This window comes from Dermacentor silvarum, chromosome 5, assembly GCF_013339745.2.
Source record: "Dermacentor silvarum isolate Dsil-2018 chromosome 5, BIME_Dsil_1.4, whole genome shotgun sequence".
NCBI lineage: Eukaryota > Metazoa > Arthropoda > Arachnida > Ixodida > Ixodidae > Dermacentor > Dermacentor silvarum.
Genome location: NC_051158.1, coordinates 169,261,006 through 169,282,492, shown reverse-complemented (window position 1 = coordinate 169,282,492; position 21,487 = coordinate 169,261,006). Strand labels below are relative to the sequence as shown.

The window sequence follows — 21,487 nt, the reverse complement described above, 5'->3', positions numbered from 1 at the left end:
GGTGCATAAGTATTGGACATGTGGTGTTTAAAATCCAAACAAGCTACACATTCCAGGAAAATGGTGACAAAGTGATCACCTACGAGTGAACAAGGAAGTCTCAGCCTGGACCCACCATTTCAATTGACTAGAGGACTGAAGACTGGCTCCAGGTTGAGACTTCACTTGTTCGCCTGTGGTTGATGACTGGCGTCTTGCACTGGACAATAACAGTGTGCCAAGGAGAAATCTTGCCACCGAGATGGTTGAAATGCTTCCACACAATTCACTAAGCGTAGGTCCAGTGTAGACTATGACTATAGTAAGCCACCACTATGCAAGCATTCATAAAGTGCACTGGTTAATGGTAACTATCAGTAATTCCACAAGCATGTTGCCTGCCACTGCCCTCTTTGTTTTCTCCTGATCATCACGAAGAGCACTGGTTAATAATAACTATCAGTGCATGCAACATGCATGCACATCAACGTTGAACCGTGAACTGTGCTGTATGCCACTGGGTGCACAGACTTGTTCAAACAATTCATCATAATGGCTTTTTGTCTGTGCCCCAAACACCATACAGATGTTAACCCTTTGGTGGACACAACGAGGAAACAATGGTTATCTTGTGTAATAAACCTTTAGCGAGCTATTGATCACTTCTTGATTCCACAAAAATCAATCCGGATGCCGAGAAGTGTTTCATTACGAAAAATGATGGGACCTATATGCCCCATTGTCAAGTTAGGTCACTTTGATCAAGTGGGACACACATGTGCCACTGTCCACTTGAGGCAGTTCACATTTTTGTGAAATGGGATTGTGAAGACGACGAAGTGATTCAATAGCTGAACGCTTGCACTGTTGTCTGCGTTTTCGCTTTGTTTCGTTGCAATCTCTGGGAGCTGCCGCTCCCTCGTTGCGGCAATGGACGAAGATACTTCCGAGGACCTTCCTGGCGCGCAGCCGTCAGCCGGCTTACGTCCAGGAAACGCGGGAGCCATCAAGTGACACGGACAGCGAGGCCACCGAGTTGTACTCGGACAGCTACGATTCCTCGGACGACGACTTCAAGGTTGTCATGAGCCGAAAGGCAAAAAGAAGACTGCTGCGAGCGTCATCGCCGGCAAGTGTCTCCACCGTGAAGGATACACCACAGCACTGGCCGCACACTGTGCTCTTCTTGCCCGTGGACCCCACGACCAATCTGCGGCTCCTGAACAGGCAGGTCCTTTCAACGTTACTCGAGGGTATTGTACCGAATGAGATTAAGGATGTGAGAATCAACTCACGGAAGAATGTCATGGCTGTAGACGTTTTCCATCGTAGCGCACTACAAAGCCTTCGGAATGTCACAGAAATTGACAAAGTACAAGTGCGACCACAGATTGCTACTGGCGGTAACGGCACTGTTGGCGTCATTTATGACGTCGACATTTCCATTTCGAGCGACGACTTGCCAATATTAATAAAGCCAGCAACTGAAGGCACGCTCATCGCTCATCTTACCAGACTCGGAAACACACGCTGCGTGAAGCTTGTGTTTGAGGGAGATTGCCTTCCCTCTCACGTCAAAGTTGGTCATGTCCGCCATCCAGTTCGACCATACATACCGAAGCCCCTGCAATGTCACAAGTGCTTCAAGATTGGCCACATAAAAGCGTTTGTGCGAACAATGCCGTGTGCCCACGGTGCGCTGAGTCCCATTTGGAAGACGCCTGCCGCGCGACCGTCCTGAAGTGCCCTAATTGCGGCGGTTCCCACGAAGCCTCATCGAAGGATTGCCCGCGGGTGCGGAAGGAATTCGCGGTTCTAAAGCGCATGGTTCGGGATCATTCCACACCCGCGAGGCTGCCGCTACACTTAGACGGCGACGGCATCGCCACCGAAAAGCGCAACGTAAAACCGCACAAAGCAACACAACGTCTTCCGCCACAACGGCTGCTCCATCAAGGCGTAACGCGAACACGAAAGATGCCACGCAAGCGAAGAAATGTCAAGTGTCGATCATCCTGAAGAGTGGCCCGCACTTCCAAGTGCACAACCTGCCACGGAGACACCTCGAATGCCACCTCCATCGACACCCTCACCAACCACTGCTCCAACGACTGATGATCGCCAAGTTATTATAATGTTGCGGTCACTGATGGATGCTATGCGAGTTCTACTCAACAACATGAAAACCCCTGCGGCGCAGAGCGCGCTGCAGGTGCTGGACGCCCTGGGTCCAGTGCTTGCGGCCCTAGGGTAACAATGGCCCGCCAGAAGTCATCATTCAGAGAGGAGGTCCAGAATGCATCTGTCTTTGAATGGAACGCCAGAGGACTTAAGTCGCGTATGTCCGATTTTCGACAGTTTGTATTCGTAAATCAGTTTCCCATTATTGTCATTTGTGAGCCAAACCTGTCATATCCCATCAGACTGTCCGGGTATGATGCATTACGTCTTCCACCCAGGGCAATGGAGCAAGGTTATTGTTTTCATACGCTGTGACTTGACATATGTTCATCACCCTGCCACCTGACACTGAAAACCAGTACGTGTGTTTGACTGTGAAGAAGAGCAAGGTCACCTTCACAATTCTGGGAGCCTACCTATCACTATCAATCGTCTAAACTGCGAGCGCTTACGGAAATTTTGACAACGACTCCACAGCCATGGTTATCACTGGGATTTCAATGCCCACCATTACCTCTGGGGGAGCTCCAAAATTAACTCGAGGGGCAGAAGATTGGTGTCGATTGCTTGTGAACAAGAACTTTGCTTGTTAAATGACGGAAGCCCCACCTATCTGCGAGGAACGGCGTATAGTAGCTGTCTTGACCTCAGCTTTGTTTCGCGCTCCTTTAACAGAAGAGTGAAATGGTTCGCGGACTTGGAAACGCGGGAATGACCACATCCCAACTTATCTCACGATTGAGGGGCTGACTAGCTCCAAGTACTCCGGTGCCGTCCAATCCACCGACTGGCCGAAATTTAAATCAATCCTGGAAGACCGCTGTCGAGACGAGATGCCATCCAGCCTAGGGGACGCAATAAAGGTGCCTTACAGGTTGCCACACATTCGACACTGAAAAGCTCCAAACGCACCGATTCGACATCGAGCTAGAGAAACTTCGTGCACTTCGACGCCGTGCGGAACGAATATAGGCGCACAAAGTCCATTCATGATTTGAGATTGGCCAGACGCACACAGAAGAAAATACAGCGTCGAATGAATAAGCTGGCTTCACAACGATGGGCGTCTTTCTGCGAGTCTCTGGATCCGCGAAAGCGTTTGTCTCTTATATGGAGAACTGTTCGGGGCCTCCGTGCAACCCCTGGACAGCACCACCCATTTAATTCCCTCGCCCTTTACCTACAATGCAGCGAGATTGAAGTCGCAGAATCTTTCTGTAGGAGGATTGCCGGTGTAGCAAGTTCCACTGGAACGCAGACTCCTGACCACTCACCATCCTCACGTGATCCCCGTATGGAGTGCCCTTTTTCTCTGGACGAACTTGAAGCTGCGCTCGCTTTATGCAGGCGTTCCTCAGCCCCAGGACCAGATGGCATTACATACCGCGCTTTGTGTAACCTTGGTGAACGAGCTCGAATGGCACTCTTGCTCCTGTACAACGACTCGTGGCAGACAGGCACCGTTCCCCAGGAATGGAAATCAAGTCGCTCGATTCCGCTCCTCAAAGCTGGCAAGTCGCCTTTGGACATTTCGTCATACCGTCCGATCGCGCTTGCAAGTTGTGTAGGCAAAGTAATGGAACAGATGGTTCTAACACGACTGGAGTGGTACCTAGAGCACTATCAAATTTACCCAGACACGTTAACAGGATTCAGGCGCGGCCGTTCGTCTATAGACAACGTTGTCGATTTGGTAACGTATGTCGAATTCCAGAAGGCCTGTAAACGCTTGTCTGCTGCCTTGTTTCTAGACGTTAAAGGAGCTTACGACAACGTCACCCATGAAGCCATCCTTAAAGCGCTAGAAGTAATAGGACTTGGTGGCAAGACATACCTCTGGGTTCGCAGCTACCTACAGATGCGATCATTCTACGTGCTCACCGGGGATGGCCCGACACCCCAGTATTACAGTAGCCGCGGAGTCCCTCAAGGCGGAGTACTAAGCCCGACGCTCTTTAATCTGACCCTTATTGGACTAATCGAGAACCTGCCAAGCACCGTTCGACTCTATCTACGCTGACGACATTTGTATCTGGACGTCGGGGTGCACGCTTCAGCTTCGCGCTCGGCTTCAGAAGGCGGCTTCATCGACATCATGCTACCTTCGTAAACAAGGACTGGAGGTGACTGGGAAAAGTGCGCAGTGGTGGCATTTACGCGGAAGCCAATGTCTGCATACGGCATATCAATCAACCGACAAGTGATATCGTTCAGCAAGAGTCACAGGTTCTTGGGAGTTGTGATTGACAAAGATCTGTCCTGGACTCCTCACGTCAACCACGTGAAAAGCGCCTGATGGCTATTTGTCATCTGTTAAGTTCCTTGCAGGAAAGAACTGGGGAGTATCCACACAATCCATGTTACAGCTATAGAGGGTGTTGTTTGTTGGGTTCCTCCGGTACAGCCTACCTGTTATATCCAACACCTGCAAAACTAATTTGCGTACAATTCAGAGCATTCAGGCGCAAGCTCTTAGGATATGCCTTGGAGTACCACGCAGTGCGTCAACGGCTGAAACTATCGCCATTGCTCAAGATTATTCTATCACAACGCACATCGCCATCGAGACAATGCGTGCACATGTCAGGCACATTGCCCGACTCCTTGCCACCACCTCACCGCACTCACCGTGGAAAGACCCCGCACGTCATATAGCACAACTGTTAGTGCATATCGTGCCTCGATTACATCGGGGTACGCACCTCCGGTCAGGCTGGTGTCTCCTCCATGGTGTTTGTGCCGCCCTGAAGTCCGACTTAGAATTCCAGGACTGCAGAAAAAGTCAGATTTATCACCGTCTGCACTAAAGCAATTGAGCTTACTTCTGTTGTACGAGAGATACAGCAGTCACGTGCACGTCTATACGGACGATCAACTACATCGACCAGTTCTGGCGGTGCTGTGTTTATACCGACGAGAGGATTAACAATGCGATTCAGACCTCACATGTCATGACGTCCACGGCTGCAGAGCTCACGGCTCTGCGCAGTGCACTTCAATTTATAGACGCAGAGAGTCCTGGCACATGGGCCGTGTTTTCCGACTCGGGACCGGCTTTACAAAGTATGCAGGCAGTTCTCCGACGTGGAGCTCACGAACAACTAACGTATGAAGTTGTCAAACTTCACCACGACGTCAAACAGAAAGGCCACGAAATTATTTTCCAATGGCTACCTGGCCATTGCGGGATCAGTGGAAACGATCTCGCTGACAAAGCTGCCCGAGAGTCACATCAAGAACACACAGCGTTCCCATTCCTCTTTCCAGGACAGACGCCGGAAGGCAGCTTCGTCACCTGGCACGCAAGCTCTCTCTATCAGAGTGGAACACCCCAAACATAAGGCGCACGAGGCTACACGAATTCGCTCCAACTCCGACCTCCACCCGGGATTCACCGACGTGAGGCATCGCTTCTATACCGGCTGTGGTTGGGAGTGGCTTTCACGAAGGCGTACTGTGCTTTGATTGGAATGACCGAAAGTGCCACGTGCGACGACTGCGGCAGCGAAGAGAACATAGAACATGTATTGTGTCACTGCGTTCGATTTCAGTCGGAAAGACAAACTTTATCGAACGCATTGCGACGACTTGACGATCGACCGTTGTCTGTGCAGGTGCTCCTTGAACACCGTCCCCATCGCTCGTCACCCACAAAGCTGTGAAGGCACTGTTGTCTTACTTGAGGACGACTGGCCTATGTGAACGCCTTTGAATTGCTAAGGCCCTCCGCGTGCGTGCGCGAACTCACCGTGTCCTTCCTCCCCCCCCCTCCTCTCTCTCTATCTCATCTTTCTATTCCCTCTTTCCCGTCCCCCAGAGTAGGGTAGCCAACCAGACGCATTTCTGGTTAAATCCCTGCCTTCTCTTTCTCTCCTCCTCCTCCTCCTTTGTGAAATGGTGCGAAGCAAGTTGCACACAGCGGAACGTTGCATACATTGTACATATACTTCGTGCGCACTTCTTTTTTGCTAGTTGAGCACCAGCGGCACCGCCATCGCGTGCCTGTCAAGTTTGGGTGGTGAGTGTTTCAGGAGAATCGATGTTTCCAGAGAACTATCCGGAAGGCTCTCCGAACGATGCTCATCATCACTGTTGTTAGAGTTCCCTGGCAAGATCCAGAATAATTAAAGTGCTCCTTGGGCAGTGAGACGCTTCTTCTTATCTTTAGGAAAAGAAAGATGCAATCAGTACGGACCGAACAGCCCGCACGCTATACTTAGCGCTAAGCCTAACCTGGAACAGGTGAATCACACTGGTTTTCGTAAAAAACGTTCCGTTTTTCTATGCACGCTAAACATCACAAACTATAGCTGATAGTTTGTAAGTGGTTACTGTAGTGCAAAAACACAGATTTACTCGCCAGACATTCTTTTTGCTTGAAAGTAGCTCACAAAAACACAGAAAAACAGAAAAGCGGACATGAAAAAACAAAAACTGCTACTTGTCTTGTTGCGAGCTTCCACTTGGCGGAAACGCTATGAAAGTGCATACAGAATGTTGTGGTATACTCAATAGATAGAGTTAGTGGCTTGTATGTGGTAAAGCGAACTCTCTTAAGGAGCGACAGCACCGGAAACGGGAATGAAAAATGGGACGTATATGTCCCGCTGTCCAACAAAGGGTTAAAAAAATCAACCTAATAGCTGGGTACATAAGTATTTTGCATTCAACTCATAAAATTGAGGCTCTGCCAACTGAAAGAATCTGTGAATTACAAGTAAAACACCATAGCCACTGAGCAATCGCATGTGGTCTGAGAAGCTCTGTGGGCATAACCATGCTCATCAGAAATAACTACGAAAGAATTAAAAGGAAATAATACACCACTAAAGTTACTACTTGCTAGCAAATGCATTGGCCAGTAAGATGAAAAGGAAACAACACTGCAACTGCACAAATATTACTTCAGCATGAAGCTACTTTAGCATAATATATACCTTGTCCTTGCCGTTAGCCACCCTCTTCTGTACTGCAGAGTTCGGCACCCTCCTACGGCACCCGTCGCTGTACGCTTTGGCAAACGTGTCCATTTCTTCCCTCGTCTCTGTATCACGAAATAATATATGTGACTTGGTACTTGAAACAAGCAGGGTAGCATTATACTTGTGCGAGAAACAGAGTGACTGGCACAGAATTTATATTCATTTTTATCATGCAATGCCTACAAGCAATCCAAAAGGTGGTTACGATATGTTGCAGAAGTACTCTGTTGCGATCTAGTTGATTCATACTAAACTGCACTGTGTCTGTCTTTCGTTCTGCCTTTCTTCTATTTGCACAGTACTTACTTGTTCTTTTTTGTTACAATAATAGCCATGCAGACTCCAACACTCTGAGCATCTATGTCAACAGAGAGCTTTAGAAGAAGGGTCAAAGGAGCTATTCCTTGTGTAAGGTTTTTGAGATCAATGATCTCGTTATGCTTTATGATGCAACATTACACTTTTCTGCTCGTACTAAACACGCTGCAATGCAAGGCCTGCACTTCCTCAAGTCTCCACACATTTCTGCAAGTGGTACAACATTCGGTTTTTATCAACTTCAATATGCATCTGTGGTTTGAAATGGCACTTCTCTATATCCAACAATGAAACCATCAGAGAACGGGTCCAAAAAAACGTTTTTTAGCATACACCATTCCTTCGCTTACACTTGCTAACAAGATTCGGGAAAGTGGGTGAATGCACACAAACGCACAAAAAAGAAAAAGAAAATGCTGTCGCATTTACAACAGTGTGCTTCACGGGAGTTGCAGAGGAACAATGGTGCACTGCGATATTTAGCCTCGTTAGTCTTGGCCTCATGCGCCTCGACTAGCCACCGTTTTTACTTCGAGGAACGATTATGCAGCAGCAATCTTGCAGCAAAAGGGGCGCAAAAACAAGTGTGACCGTGTGAATCATCAATGAAATGACAGAAACCGAGAGGTTGTGCCGAGCTCCTTATTACAATATGACAATGCAGAGGCAAGGAATGTAATTAAATTTCTGTACCGCATGCAGATAAAGTTCATAACGGGTGTCACTCACCAGCTAGGTGAAGTAATGTGGCACCATAGTACCCGCCGTGTGTGTCTTCATCGCCACACCAGAAAGAGCTTGATAGGTCATGTGCGCGTCGAGATCCGCAAAATTCCTTGGCGTGAATTCTCGAATTTCGCTTGTTTCTAAAATTGCCATGGTATAGCCAACATGGTACTCCACGAGTGCACACACTTTGTCTGCCAGTTGGTCTCAGCACAACATTATAAAATAAAGAACCAACAAAATAGAGAACACACGCTGTCAGAGGTACCTACTACTACGCGACCAAATATAACTACGCGACACCAAACTGAAGAGAGCAACGACGTTTTGCACCGGATCTTGGTTCTGTTATTGTTCTGTCCTGAAACGCAATTTCTATTTACACGTTTGTACTTAAAATAGCTCAACGTTCTGCAAACACAAGTGGTTTTTCTGCACCTAAAGCAATATGTAATTTAAAGAACCAGTCGAGCAAAACCCCAAAATATGTACGTGTCAGCTTACTTTCGGTCACTTAACAATGGTGCACTAAACGTTGTGGGAACACTGACGTGAATAGTGACATAAGAGCCAGCTGTGAACGAGGAAGCTGACGGACGCGCGAGCGGTGGCGCGAGGAAGGCACGAGCTGCGGCTGGGTGTTCTTGGGCGTGGCCGACTGGGACTGGAGCTGTGGCCGTGGACCGCGGGACCGAGGCGTTTTTTCACACATTGGCGCCCGTAACGTAGGGCCCCGGTTGCGTTCCAGGACCGACCATGGTCGTGGCGAGGGCTGAAGGTTCCATGGCTAGAAGCGGCTCCTACCCGGCCATGGCGCGTGACCATTTCCGCGGTGCGAGCTGTACCTCTGATGTCCGGTGACGAGCGCTTTCGCCAGTTCCTCCTCCGTCGCCATCATCGAGCGTGGCGTGGGTCCCAGTGGTGGCGTGGTATTCTATGTGCTGCTGTAGCTCCTGGCGCCGCCGTTCGAGAAGGGCATCGCCAGCGCATGTGACATCATGCGCGCGATCGCGCCAACACCACCTCAAGAACAGCTCCGTCCTTCAGTGCGTCGTTCTCTGGTTCTCTGCTGCAGTTGTGGTGCGGTGTGGTCTCTGGTGGCAAGGCATTGAGCGGGCGGCAGCTCCTTCCGGCGACCTGCTGTGTGCACTCGTCAGAACGAGGTCGGAGAAGAAAACCAGACCAGGTGTGCGCCAGGAGACGGTTTAGGGCCTTTAGTTTCTAGAAGACCTCAACTCCCAAGCTGCACCGTCATGGAAGCCAGTCAGGTTTAGGGCCTGCAGGTTCCTGGAAGACTTCGGTGACTCGATCTTGACGGCTCCGCCGATCCTCGTTGGGTGCATTATCAGTCTCCAAGGTTCGCCCGCCGGCAGAGTGTCATGTCGTCGCTGCCAGCCACAGTGGGCCAGTTCCGTCAACGCCTTCGCAGCGCAGCTGCGGGGAAAAGCGCTGGCCATGGAGGAAGGAATGCCGCTGGTGAATGCTTGCACCCGTTGTGCCGACGACCAACTACACCACCCGCCGCTGACTCGTCGCTTCTCCTCGTTTTGTGCCTTGCAGTGCGCGCTCACTGTGACGACGTGGCGGAGTGAGCAAGTGATTTTGCAACGCGGAGCGGCAGTGTGTGTGTGTCTTTCATTTCGCCCATGATGATTCGGCATCTCTCGTCGTCTGAGCTGCCGGGTTCGACCGCCATATTGCCAGCCAGTGCTGTCAACGCCCTCGCAGAGGGAGGGGCAGTGTGGGAACGCTGACGTGAATAGTGGCACAAGAGTCAGCTGTGGACGCGGAAGTTGACGGACGCGCGAGCGGTGGCGCGAGCTGCGGCTAGGCGTGCTTGGGTGCGGCCGTGGACCGCGGGACCGAGGCGTTATTTTACAACGTACAAATTACGATAATGCTTGTTTTCTTGCGACAAATTTTGGTTTATATTTTCAGATTACAACGCTCGCACCGCAGATGAGAGTTGTGTCAAAACTGTCATCCCAACCTGTTTTTGACAGCGTTAGGAGAGATGATGTATTAATTAAATGGGGCTAGAGATGAAGTTGGTGCAAGGTCATTCAGAGATGTGTCATTCACTGAAGAGCAATGAACTTTGGGAGCACGTTCTAAGGAATGGTGCAAGTTGGCAAGCGTACGACGCCTGTTTGGTGCCAGAAAGCGGAGCCTGTCGACACAGCCCATGCTGTAACCCTTTGCAGTAGTTATCCAAATGAATATCAAAGAAAACATTTCGGCATGCTTCCGTCATATCGCAAAGATTAGCAGAACATGTTATACAGGCCGTATATAATGTCCGATGCCGATTGACATATCAGACCCAGAAATGTTAAGCTGGCCCTTGCTTGAGTGCGAGAAGTAACAAAGTAGATGGTGCAACGGTTAAAATATGGGACGACCATAACCTCCTCCGGTCCGAACCACTCAAGGACATACATAAATGCTTTTAAAGTCGGTTCTTACACTTTTTTTAAACAAAATTAAAATAATTTTAAAAAACAGACTAGATGCTGAAGTAAGAATCTGGTACGTGTAATTAAGTGGAAAAAGTATATACCATCACCCCATAATCTTTGTCGTAAACACCAATTTTTATTGGCCTGAACTCAAAGGATTATTCAGTGTAACAAGCCAAGCTGGCATGCTGATGCTGCATCCTATATTTTGTGTTGCGGTATTAGAAAAGCACTTCACAGCTACTTGCGCCTGTGACGAGCACCACAGTCTAGGTCGAATTAGTAGAGTTTTTCACGAAAACCGATGGCTATAATGCATTTAAACAACTTCCCACAGTTCTGCATGCATCTGACTTAATATGGGATGAATATTTACGAATTCACGTCAAAGTTAATTATGAAAATGATTCAAAGGAAGATAAGCACAAAGCACCATGTAAGCAGAGTGATGGATATTGTTCTAGTAGCTGTTCATGGCAAGTATATCGACAAATTTGACACTGTCGGCAAACAATGCTTTATTTAACCGAAAATCTCCCAATGAGGCAGAGACACCATGGGTTCGAACTGAGGATGACTATGTGTGCAGTGAATTCGCAATGAGCGGTCATGTCATGGGCACGAGCTCATTCGGGCATAGAAGACATATGATGTGTAAATATACCAGCGATATTTGCCTCTGAGGGCGAGAGCATAGGAGGATGGAATAATATATGACAAGCTGGAAAAAAATGTTCTGGGACATGTTAAACAGAGCAAAGATGCTGTGTATAGGAAAAGAAAAACCTGATGATATTAAGGAAGATGTGATAAACCTTGCTTTTCAGCTTTAGGGGCATGGAAGCTTTGTATACTTGTACAGGTGTCATGGGATGCATCTACCAATAGCGATCGCCGATCGAACCTGATCGGGATCAGATTTATAGACCGCAATTGGCTAATCAGATTTTTTTTACCACATTGCTCGCTAAGCATCAAGGCTGCAGAAACATACAACTTCACTGGATATTACTCCACGCTTTATAAGTGATGCTTCAATGAAGTGGATTAACTTGCATAAATGTTATTTCTCAAATTTCTCAAGCTTAAGTGAATATACCTTTAACATGAATCCAAGACTATTACAGTTTCTAGGATGTTTGTCCGTGTGTTTGAGAAGGGTACAATTTACTTTGTCTTTTTTTCTAGTGAGTTCGTCTGCTGGGTGGCTAGGTGAATGAGGTAAGAGCGAAATGAACAATTTTGGCTACCTGATAAACTGATTTTGTGATGTGCCCATGTCCTTTGAATTCTGCCTTTGTTGCTGTACTTTCCAATTGAAGCTGTGGTTTCATTAAAAGATGGCACTGCCTTTTTTGTGCTTTCTGTGACAGATGCGATCAAACGCTGTATGAACCTGCCAACAGCGTGTATAGTCATGATGGCTGGCTTAATTCTGCACACATACTTTTGTTTTCAATAAAAAGGTTAAAGCCTTTATCGCTTGTAGTCATCACTCTAAATAGAGGCGCCAACCGATTTTCCGGACTTCGCGGGACCGAAAAATAGTCCGAAAAACTCGTTCACCCTAAAAAAGAAAATTTATTAGGCTTAGAGTGGCATAAAAAAATCTTTGCTAATGCCCTGCCTCATACACGCTTGGAGGTGAGCAGATTTGCTCAGATTTGCACAAGACTGACGTCGTCTCCGCATACAGTCAACAAAAACGTCACCGCGTTGGTGATCTCCACTAGCGGAGATCGCCACTGAGATCAAAGAAACGAGCCCTGTTAAATCGCACGTGACCTCTGCGATCAGCTCCAGCAGCGCGTCATTCGCTCCGACCTTCCCATTCGGCAGGACCTTGAATAAAGTTGATTTCATTCATTGATTCCCATTCTGCGCGTAGCCCAGTGGAGAAGTGTAATCTTGCTAACTGTATAACAGCTCAGTAACGACACGCTGCCAGAGCTGATCGCGAACACTACACTTCGCACCACTTGGCTCTCGCGAAGGCACAGGAGGTGGCGCCGATCGCACAAATGCAAAGCCACACTCGTCTCCGAGACACGCATGCCAAGTGCAAAAAAGGAACCAAACTGAAAAAAATAATAATAATAATAATAATAAAAAACGGATTTCACAAAAAGTGATCATGACAACAGTGCTGAGCGAATAAAAGAAAAAGTGCCATCCCTTGAGAGTTTTGTCAGCTAAGGAAGAGCGGGTTGACCTCCGAGACGGGAGGATGGATTGTGCTATCGTGCATCTCCCAATCTTGGAGGCCCTACAGCGGGCCACTGGAAGCCAAGCCTGGGCAAGCCAGCGGAAAATCCACACGGCGGCCTCCAAGAACGAATTGTGTGGCTGAGAACGAGAGATTTGTCCTGAAAATCGAACTTAGGAGCCTAAATTCAACCGAAAAATCAGTCGCGAAAATACGTTAGCTCTATGGGAACCCTGACGGTGCATTTATGAAGTCCGGAATATCCAAAAAGTCCGAGGAGTCCGAAAAATCGGTCGGCTACTGAATAGTTCCTAGAGGTAACTAAAAATTATCCAAATGGGAATTTTGGATCCTATGACAGTTGGTTATGACTTCATTAAATACTGACATTCGAGTGTGTATATTGAACCCCTGGAAATTAAAGCTAATTCAGGGTCATTGACTATATGTCATCTCTCGTAGCCCCTATGGCCTGCATTGTTTATTTAATTGTAAGCATTTCTATGCACATACCTGTCCTTTAGAGTAGAGAACTCGCTGCTGGCTGACACAGTCGACTTGGGTCATGGGTATGTACTCAAAATGAAAACTTCGGCACTGGGTATGTGCCCGCTCTTGACCACTCCACCAGAATGGATGTGCCACTGAGACACAAGAGCTATGAAGATCTTAACTGTATATACAATATGTGCAGTACTCCTTGTGTGCATACACCAACATTCTTCCCTTGACAAGAATGATACATTATCTTCGTCCTCGTGATGCAAACTGCTAATGACTACAAGGCTGTGCTCATGACAAGGCTGTGCTCGCGTGCCATCCACTTGCTAGCTCGCTAACCCAAACAAGCTTTGCATCATTTTGATTCCACCATTGCATTGGATCTGTGTGTTTTCCTAGGTGGGGGTGGGAACTAGGATACATATAGGTGCATAGCTGCCTGGATACTTGCACCAATGAACAATCAGACTGGTTTAGTAAAGCAAATGGTATAATTGTCTGCATTGGAAGATGGAAATAGAATTAAAAGGCACTAACATTGCATGTAGCAGTTTTGGATGGAATCAACAGATAAATTTGGCAAAATGTACGTATGACCAATACATGCCCATGCACAAAATGCCCATAATGTTGTAAAGACAATACCGCAGTCATTACAATTCATGCAGAAGATATAGAAATTTCTATCTGCTTCTAGCGAAGCTTTCCGAATTAGGCCGACAAGTGTGAGCGTGCCGCGTCGTGCCATTGTCAGCTTTGCTATTGTCACACCGTAATCATCGCTGTATCTTTCTAAAGTTGATTGTGACATCGGCGTTATAGTTGCACTATGCCTATATTAGTACGGGCCCCACACGCAAGTCATATGGGACGGGTAAATTGTGCGATCGCATCGTCGCACGTCGGTGGATTGAGGGTGACGCGCGCGTACGCGTCCCGTCACGTCGACAGCTACGTACTCGATCGTGCCTACCTCAATAGCCTCTCCATGCTATTAATCGTCGGCGGCGCTGCACAAAATCAAGCTTCCATGTATCAGTAAGTGCGGTGTGGCCAGCTAGGAGATTGTTTATATGCGGCTAGATATATAAGAACAGATTCGTTTTATCAACGCAACGCATCGACCCACCCAGCCGTAGACATCGACAGACCGCTTCGGACCCTACGTGTACATTTATTGCACACGGTAAGGATAGCAGTTTCATCGGTTGTATAAACTTGGACACATTCGCTTACTAACTGAATTAACAAGCATGGTGTCAGTGCACACAAGCAAACCTACATAGATCACACCCACCCGATGACTGCAGACAACCGCTGTCAAAACGCTGGCGTGAGCAAGCACAGCAGCAGCAGCGAGCGAGGTCTGTTTGGTCATGCAGACTTCGACCTAGATTATTTCAATACATATGAACAAGTAAGCTAGAATCATTATGTGCAAGATATATACTTACTAAGAGCTAGATTTAAGGTGTGGTGAATGATCGAACGATGGAATCCTATTTGTATCACAAGGCTGCAGTTAGACACTCTCGACTGACCGTCAGCATGCTATTGTATCGGAAGGCTGCCCTAGACATTCTTTGACTGAACGTCAGCGATCCTGTATGTATAGGAATTCAGCACTCAGACGCCCTTAACTGACTGCCAGCAGTCCTAATTGCATGGGAAGGCTGCCATTAGAGACTTCTGACTGCTAGTCAGGAATTCTAATTGTATGGGAAGGCTGCCATTAGATTCCCGACTGCCATTAAAAATCCGAATGGTTCAACAAGCGTGCTCAGATGGATTTTTTGACTGGGTGGCATAACCTTATTGTACAACCTTAACAACACCAGGGCAAAAGGACTCTAGATTAGGCTCCACCGCATAAGGTTCTTCAACGTGCTCAGTAGAGCAGTATTTTGCATTCTGCCCCAATAGAATGCAGACAGGAATCACAAGCCAGGTAATATGTCCTCGGCAGCAGAATGTCATACACACTTGAGCAGGTCGTACCAAGGTAGGCAGACTTCGTCATTTACCAGAAACACAAGCAAGCAAAAGTAAGAGAAGTGCCGGTCACTGCCCACCTGAGGTGGAGCTTGACGGATCTACAGCCTCTGTAGTCTGCACGCTCCTCGACTCGCTCCCTGTTTTAAAGGAGCACCCGACAGACTTGTCGGCCAAAGGCAAGCTGCACTGCAGACCAACCTCGACTTGACTGATGACTTTGGAAGGGGCGGGGCATGCCGCGTTGGCAACAGTGATGCATTCACCAAGCCTCATTGCATTTCTGAGGCCTGCAGAAAATAATTGGAGTGATTGCAGTCCCGTTACAGCATCGAGAACAAGAAGTAACTACAACAATAGAATAAATGCAGAGGCACATTCCAAAGCACAGTCGTGGAACAAGATATAACTCTATCCGATCAGTATTCCGATAGGGCCAGACGGGACAATCAACATTAAATACTCAAAAGCAGGGTAACCTTTTTCTGTGCAAAGTTTACGACCGTAGAACACATGTCATATTTTTTTTATCGCATACATATCAAAGCTATTGGTGTAGTGCAACTAACGCAAAGTGATCGTAATATCCTAAGGTCATCGCCATCAGCCTATTTAATGTCCACTGTAGGATACCCAAACACCCAATGTCTTGTGCCAGCTACGCTTGCAAATTTTCTGTTTCATCACACTACGTAGTTGTCTGCTGTCCGCGATCGCACGTCAGTTCCACTGGCACTCATTCAGCAGCCCCGAGAGTCCATCAGCTACCTGCCCTTCCCATTACATAGCCTGCTAAAGTTCATTTTTAATGCAATAGCATTCTTTAAGGACTTCACCTAGTCAGTGGTAGGTCTGTGTGTATGCATGTCTGCACCAAACCTCTTTCCCACCAACTTGGATCACGGATAGTCCATGGTCAAATGGGTAGAGCATCTGGCTGCTGTGCTGAGTGAACTGGGCTCCGAACCAACCGTCGGCCCAACTTAGATCACTGAGCATGTAACCTTGGGTATGCGCTGCTCTTCGACAAACTTCTCTGAACTCAAGTTGGGTCACTCGTTATGTGCCGCTTTTCATGACGCTGGGCGGCCTCCCCCAGTGATCTCCAATACCCCTGTCTTGCGCTAGCTGATTTCAAGTTGTGCCTGCAAATTTCTTAATTTCTTTATCCTGCAGTATGCGCACTTTCATGGTCTGTCATTTACTTATTACATTCTTTGTTGCCTTTGTGCCTTAACTCCCACTTCAATTTCTGCTTCTGAAATCAGCCTAGTCACGTTTTCATTCATTATCTTTATGTTACCTTCATATTTCTGTTCTAAAGCTGCATATTTAAGAGCACCAGCCCGAATTCATCTACTTTTAACCTGAATGTGTCTAGGTTGGCTTATTTCCTCTTCAAACTGAGAATAATCCTAGACATCACTAACCTATGATCACTGCCATTTACCCTACCTAACACTTCTACATCCTGCACTATGCTAGGGTTGGCACAGAGTATGAAATCTATTTCATTTCTTGTTTCCCCATTAAGGCTTTTCCAGGTCCACTTCCTGTTATTGCACTTCCGGAAGAGGGTATTCAGCATTCGGAAGCGATTCCCCTGTATGAATTCTACCAACATCTCTCGTCCACTATTTATAGAGTTGATGCCATAGTTGCCAGTTGCCCGTTATCCCACCCAATTTTCTTCCACTTCTGCATTAAAATCCACCCACGACTAGAGTACATCGAGTTTGCACCTTCTCATTGCTAATTCAACATCCTTATAAACTGATCTATTTCACCCTCATCATCACTGTAGGTTGGAGAGTAGGCTTGTGATACCTGTATTCTGTCTCCAATTTAGTTCTATTAAGACGACTGCTACCCTTTTATTAATACTGTCACGTTGTAGTGACGGCAAACAACCGCAGTGGCACAACGGATTGGGCAAGCCTGTGACCAGCAATACAAGTAACTAACATGATGATAGGTTCCAGCATAACCGCTGGTGCCTTCATGCCTTCCAAAAAGTACTCCACCATTCGTGTCGCACATACAATCTGACTACACAAAGTTCGGTGACAACAGATAGAACCAGCGATAACGTTCGAGAAACTTCCGATACAGAAAGGTGTGTCTTAACCTCAGTGACAACATTGTAATAGAGGGTGGCCCATGAAAAATGTTCACCAGAAACAACCTATTGTCAATACTGTAGAATTCATCAATGTAGCCCGCTATGTGCTAATGAATTGGAAATCCTACCCTATATTCCCTCTTGTCTCGGAGACCTCTGCAGCAAAGGACATGGCCACTAGCTCTGTATAAGCTTCACATTTTTCTAACCTCATTAATGCCAACGATATCTCGGGCAATGCCTGATTATACCTCAAAGATGCCCTTCTAAGCTAGCTTCACTAGAGAAGGTTCATGTGCTAAATGTTGCTAGGTTCAATTTCCAGTGGCAGCCTGTCCAGATCCAGAGATTCCTTGCACCCTCTGCTGCTCTGCAGGTCCGACTGCCGCCTTGGCCAGGTGCTCCACAGTCGCAATGGGTACGTGCTGCTCTTCACTGAACCACTCTGACACCAACTTGGGTCACTGGGCATTTGCCGCTGTTCATTGAACCTCTTTGATGCCAAGTTGGGTCACAGGTTATGTGCACTTTTCATATTGTTCATCATATAAAACATACAATCAACAACTGTGTGCAAATAATAGGATTGCTAATGACATTAAAGTCACCAATCATCTTTAAAGAATAGAAGCAGCACCAATTTTCTTGCTCGTAACCATTTGAAGGTTCTTTTTTTTTTTTGCCATATGCAACCCCCGGGGTCGAATTTTTTTAATGATGACTTAAAATCTTTAGACTGACCTATCTCGAAAAAAAGTTACTGCAACTTTTTTAGAGTGACGACAAAGTGAGAAAAAATAATTTACGTAGGTAAACACGCATTGTTTATTCATGAATAAATACAAGAATAAAAAAGCAGATACACTGAAATAGATGTATTCCGATTCGGCACTTGGGCCGTAGTCAGCATCGAAGGAATCACTGCTCGACTTACTTAAAGCAGGGCCGGTATTTTGTAGCGATGCCTTTTAAAGTAATAATGCCTTTTCGCGCTTATCGCGCTTTGTCAGTGGTCAGAGCGACGGTCCGCTCGCGTTATCAACGTTGATAACGCGAGCGGACCGTCGCTCTGACCACTGACAAAGCGCGATAAGCGCGAAAAGGCATTATTACTTTAAAGGCATCGCTACAAAATACCGGCCCTGAGCAACCAGCGTGCACGGCCATAGCATAATTGAATCTTGTATATGATCACACACAAGAAAACCCAATGGTTCTGCGCCTATCAGAAAAACCAAACGAGTCAAAAAATTCAAGTCATCCTTTGCCCCATAGCGAATGCAGGCAATCAGTTTTTACGAGTCTCCAGAAAAGAAACACAGGCACGTCAGCATCGTCAGTATACCATGGCATCACTTGCTTGTACCAGCACCTACCTGTGAGCAATCAACGAGCATCGAGCAGTGACCCTTTTAGAGAATAGAAACAGATAGACATCCATTTTTACTAGTGGAATGAAAGGAAACAGCCCACAAGACAAAGCGAAAACTAACTGAAGCGCACTCAAGCACAAGCGGATGTGTGAGCGGTCACTGTAACATCAACGTAAAGAAGCCGTGGAAGGAAAGCCGAGAGGATACGGAGCGAAGAAAAAACATCCTTGCATCCACACACGGTAACAGCACTTGCTGGACGACAAAGACTTAAAAAACACATTTTACAAACATACAGACCTAGCCGTAAATATACGGCATCAACAACGTGGGACTTATTTGCAGTGCTGGATATTTGAGTCTTTGACCCTCAAAGGGTTAACCTCAACTTGAAAATCGGCTAGTCTCATTTGCTCCCTAATCCACATTGCTGTCTTTATGCACCTTAATGTTACGCCTATCAGTTTTCACTCGATCGCTTCTTGCGTGGTTTACAACTTTTCAAGCCTCCTCGTTAACCTCTGTGATATTACCCCATATTTTACTACAGGTAGAACAGAATGATTGTGCAATTTTATTTTAAAGAAAAGCAGCACATTCACAATCACGACTTCATAATTCCTGTAGTATGCACTCCAAGCTCTAACTGCTTTGTAGATTTCCGTCTCATGGCCTCTCGTGCAATTTTATTTTAAAGAAGAGCAGCACATTGACAATCACGACTTCATAATTCCTGTAGTATGCACTCCAAGCTCTAACTGCTTTGTAGATTTCCGTCTCATGGCCTCTCGTGCAATTTTATTTTAAAGAAGAGCAGCACATTGACAATCACGACTTCATAATTCCTGTAGTATGCACTCCAAGCTCTAACTGCTTTGTAGATTTCCGTCTCATGGCCTCTGACTAATTTGCCTACGTGAACGTACCCTTGGGCAAACTTTAGAGACTCACTGCCAACCTTGAGTTCTCATTCTCTTGCCAGGCTACTGAACATACATTTATACATAAGAATCGTGTTTATTCGAACTCCAAGGGGACCGATAATTTATTGAAATAAAATGGGCTTCGAAATAAGGAGAGCCCCTTTATAATATAGCGCCCAATCAATTGTGTGGTACAGCGTGCAAAATCAAAATAGTCACTGGGTTCGCACTGAAAAAGTCTTATCTTTCCTCCATCAGCGCAAACATGGCCGGAATAAGGCTAGGTTCTGTATAAAGTCCCAGTATGATAAGATTGTGCCTCATTTGCTATGGGTGCGAAGGAAAACATGGTAAGGTGAGCCGAGAAAGATGGTAGCTTGTCCTGTGCCACCACATTCCCACTACCACATTCCTACCACATTCCCAATGTTGGAGAAGATGTGATCGAGCACATGCTAGGAGGGAGGGGGAAGGTGAGCGCGCGGTAACGTGATCAAGCAAGTACTGGAGGCTCCTTCCTACTCCTCTTAAGCTGGATGGCAAAGGAGGGTGTGAGCTGCTTTGCTTGCTCCGGTTTGGTCTCAGCTTCCCACATGTCTTTTCTAGTTGTTTTATTGCGATAGCTGTGATGGTGCTCTTGTAAAACAAATGTATTTGCCATATATCTTCAAAACCTGTTTGTTTGACATTACTTGTGTCTCTCTCTAAATACTATTGTAGTGCTTCTGTTTGTGAGTATATCTGTGCAAAAGCTTTTCTGTATTACTGGTTATGTTTTGTTCCCCCCTACGTAATGCCTTTATGGCGATGTAGGTACTCTGTAAATAAATAAATAAATAAATATGGACACTTCAACCGGATTTCTGCCGTCGGCGTCGCCGTCGTCGTCGCCGTGAGGTTCCCTATAGATAAAATCTTCGCCGCGCGCCGTATGCCCGAGCGGAAGCGTGCGGGGACGCGCACTATCACGGAGAGCGAACGCACTCAATCTCCCCCGCGCCAGCAAGGAAGCAGGAAGCCAGCGCCGCAGGGAGCGGGAGGGGGGGGCACTTTTACTCTGCCAACAACCGCGCTCGTCGCTCGCCGGCACCATCTCGTATCTCCACACGGCTCTGACCTTTACGCGCCGTGCATTCGCCGTTCAGTTTCCGTTGAAGCGATAGACCGCACGTACCTTCGCCCGCTGCGGCGTACGCTTGCTGCCAGCGTTTTGACAGTCGTTTTCTGCAGTCATTCAGTGTGATCTATTCGTGTTTGTTTGTGCGCGCTCACACCATGCTTGTTCATTCAGTTAGTAATAGTCGGGCCACATTTTCCAACGCACGCTACACATGCAATGCTGCCCGGATCGGCAGTGCAGCGCTACAGGTGTGTCCCTTCGCACGCGCTGCCCACGGGAAGCGCTTCTCATCAACACCACCGTTTCACACGCGCCTTCTCGTGGTCATCGAGTCACTCTTCATGTCGGTCTACTTACGCCGCAGCACACCTGCTCACTTAATCAGCTCATGTTTACTACAATTCATATTGCTACCAAAGCCGCTCACCTTACTTCGTATGACATTGCTGTGTTGCTATCGCATTCATTGCTTCGCCCTTAGGGCAAAACTGTGACATTTTTATGGCAAGCGACAACACAGTAGCTAGCACCGAATCAAACCTTTGCCGTCGCTTCGAGATATTCAGATTATTTTTTGCATTCCACCTAATTACATAATTAGTCTT

General features: G+C 47.0%; 2 protein-coding genes across 7 annotated transcripts in view; both read right to left on the bottom strand.

Annotated features, from left to right (window-relative positions):
- The window catches only part of LOC119453871 (zinc finger protein 675-like), a 2,199,134-nt gene that overhangs the window by 56,690 nt on the left and 2,120,957 nt on the right, over positions 1 to 21,487 (bottom strand). The gene's annotated exons all lie outside the window — the stretch shown is intronic.
- Positions 1 to 21,487, bottom strand: part of LOC119453884 (uncharacterized) — a 231,062-nt gene that overhangs the window by 199,478 nt on the left and 10,097 nt on the right. Inside the window, exons 1-2 of one of the 6 annotated variants that reach the window (XM_049666975.1) lie at positions 15,425 to 15,563; positions 8,190 to 8,326 (exon numbers count right to left, since the gene is read on the bottom strand). The exons of 3 other annotated variants lie outside the window; for them this stretch is intronic. The gene's annotated coding sequence lies outside the window, so the exon portion shown is untranslated. Of the gene's footprint in view, positions 1 to 8,189; positions 8,327 to 15,424; positions 15,564 to 21,487 lie in introns of those variants that run through there. 2 more of the 6 variants (XM_049666974.1, XM_049666980.1) reach the window with 2 other exon arrangements.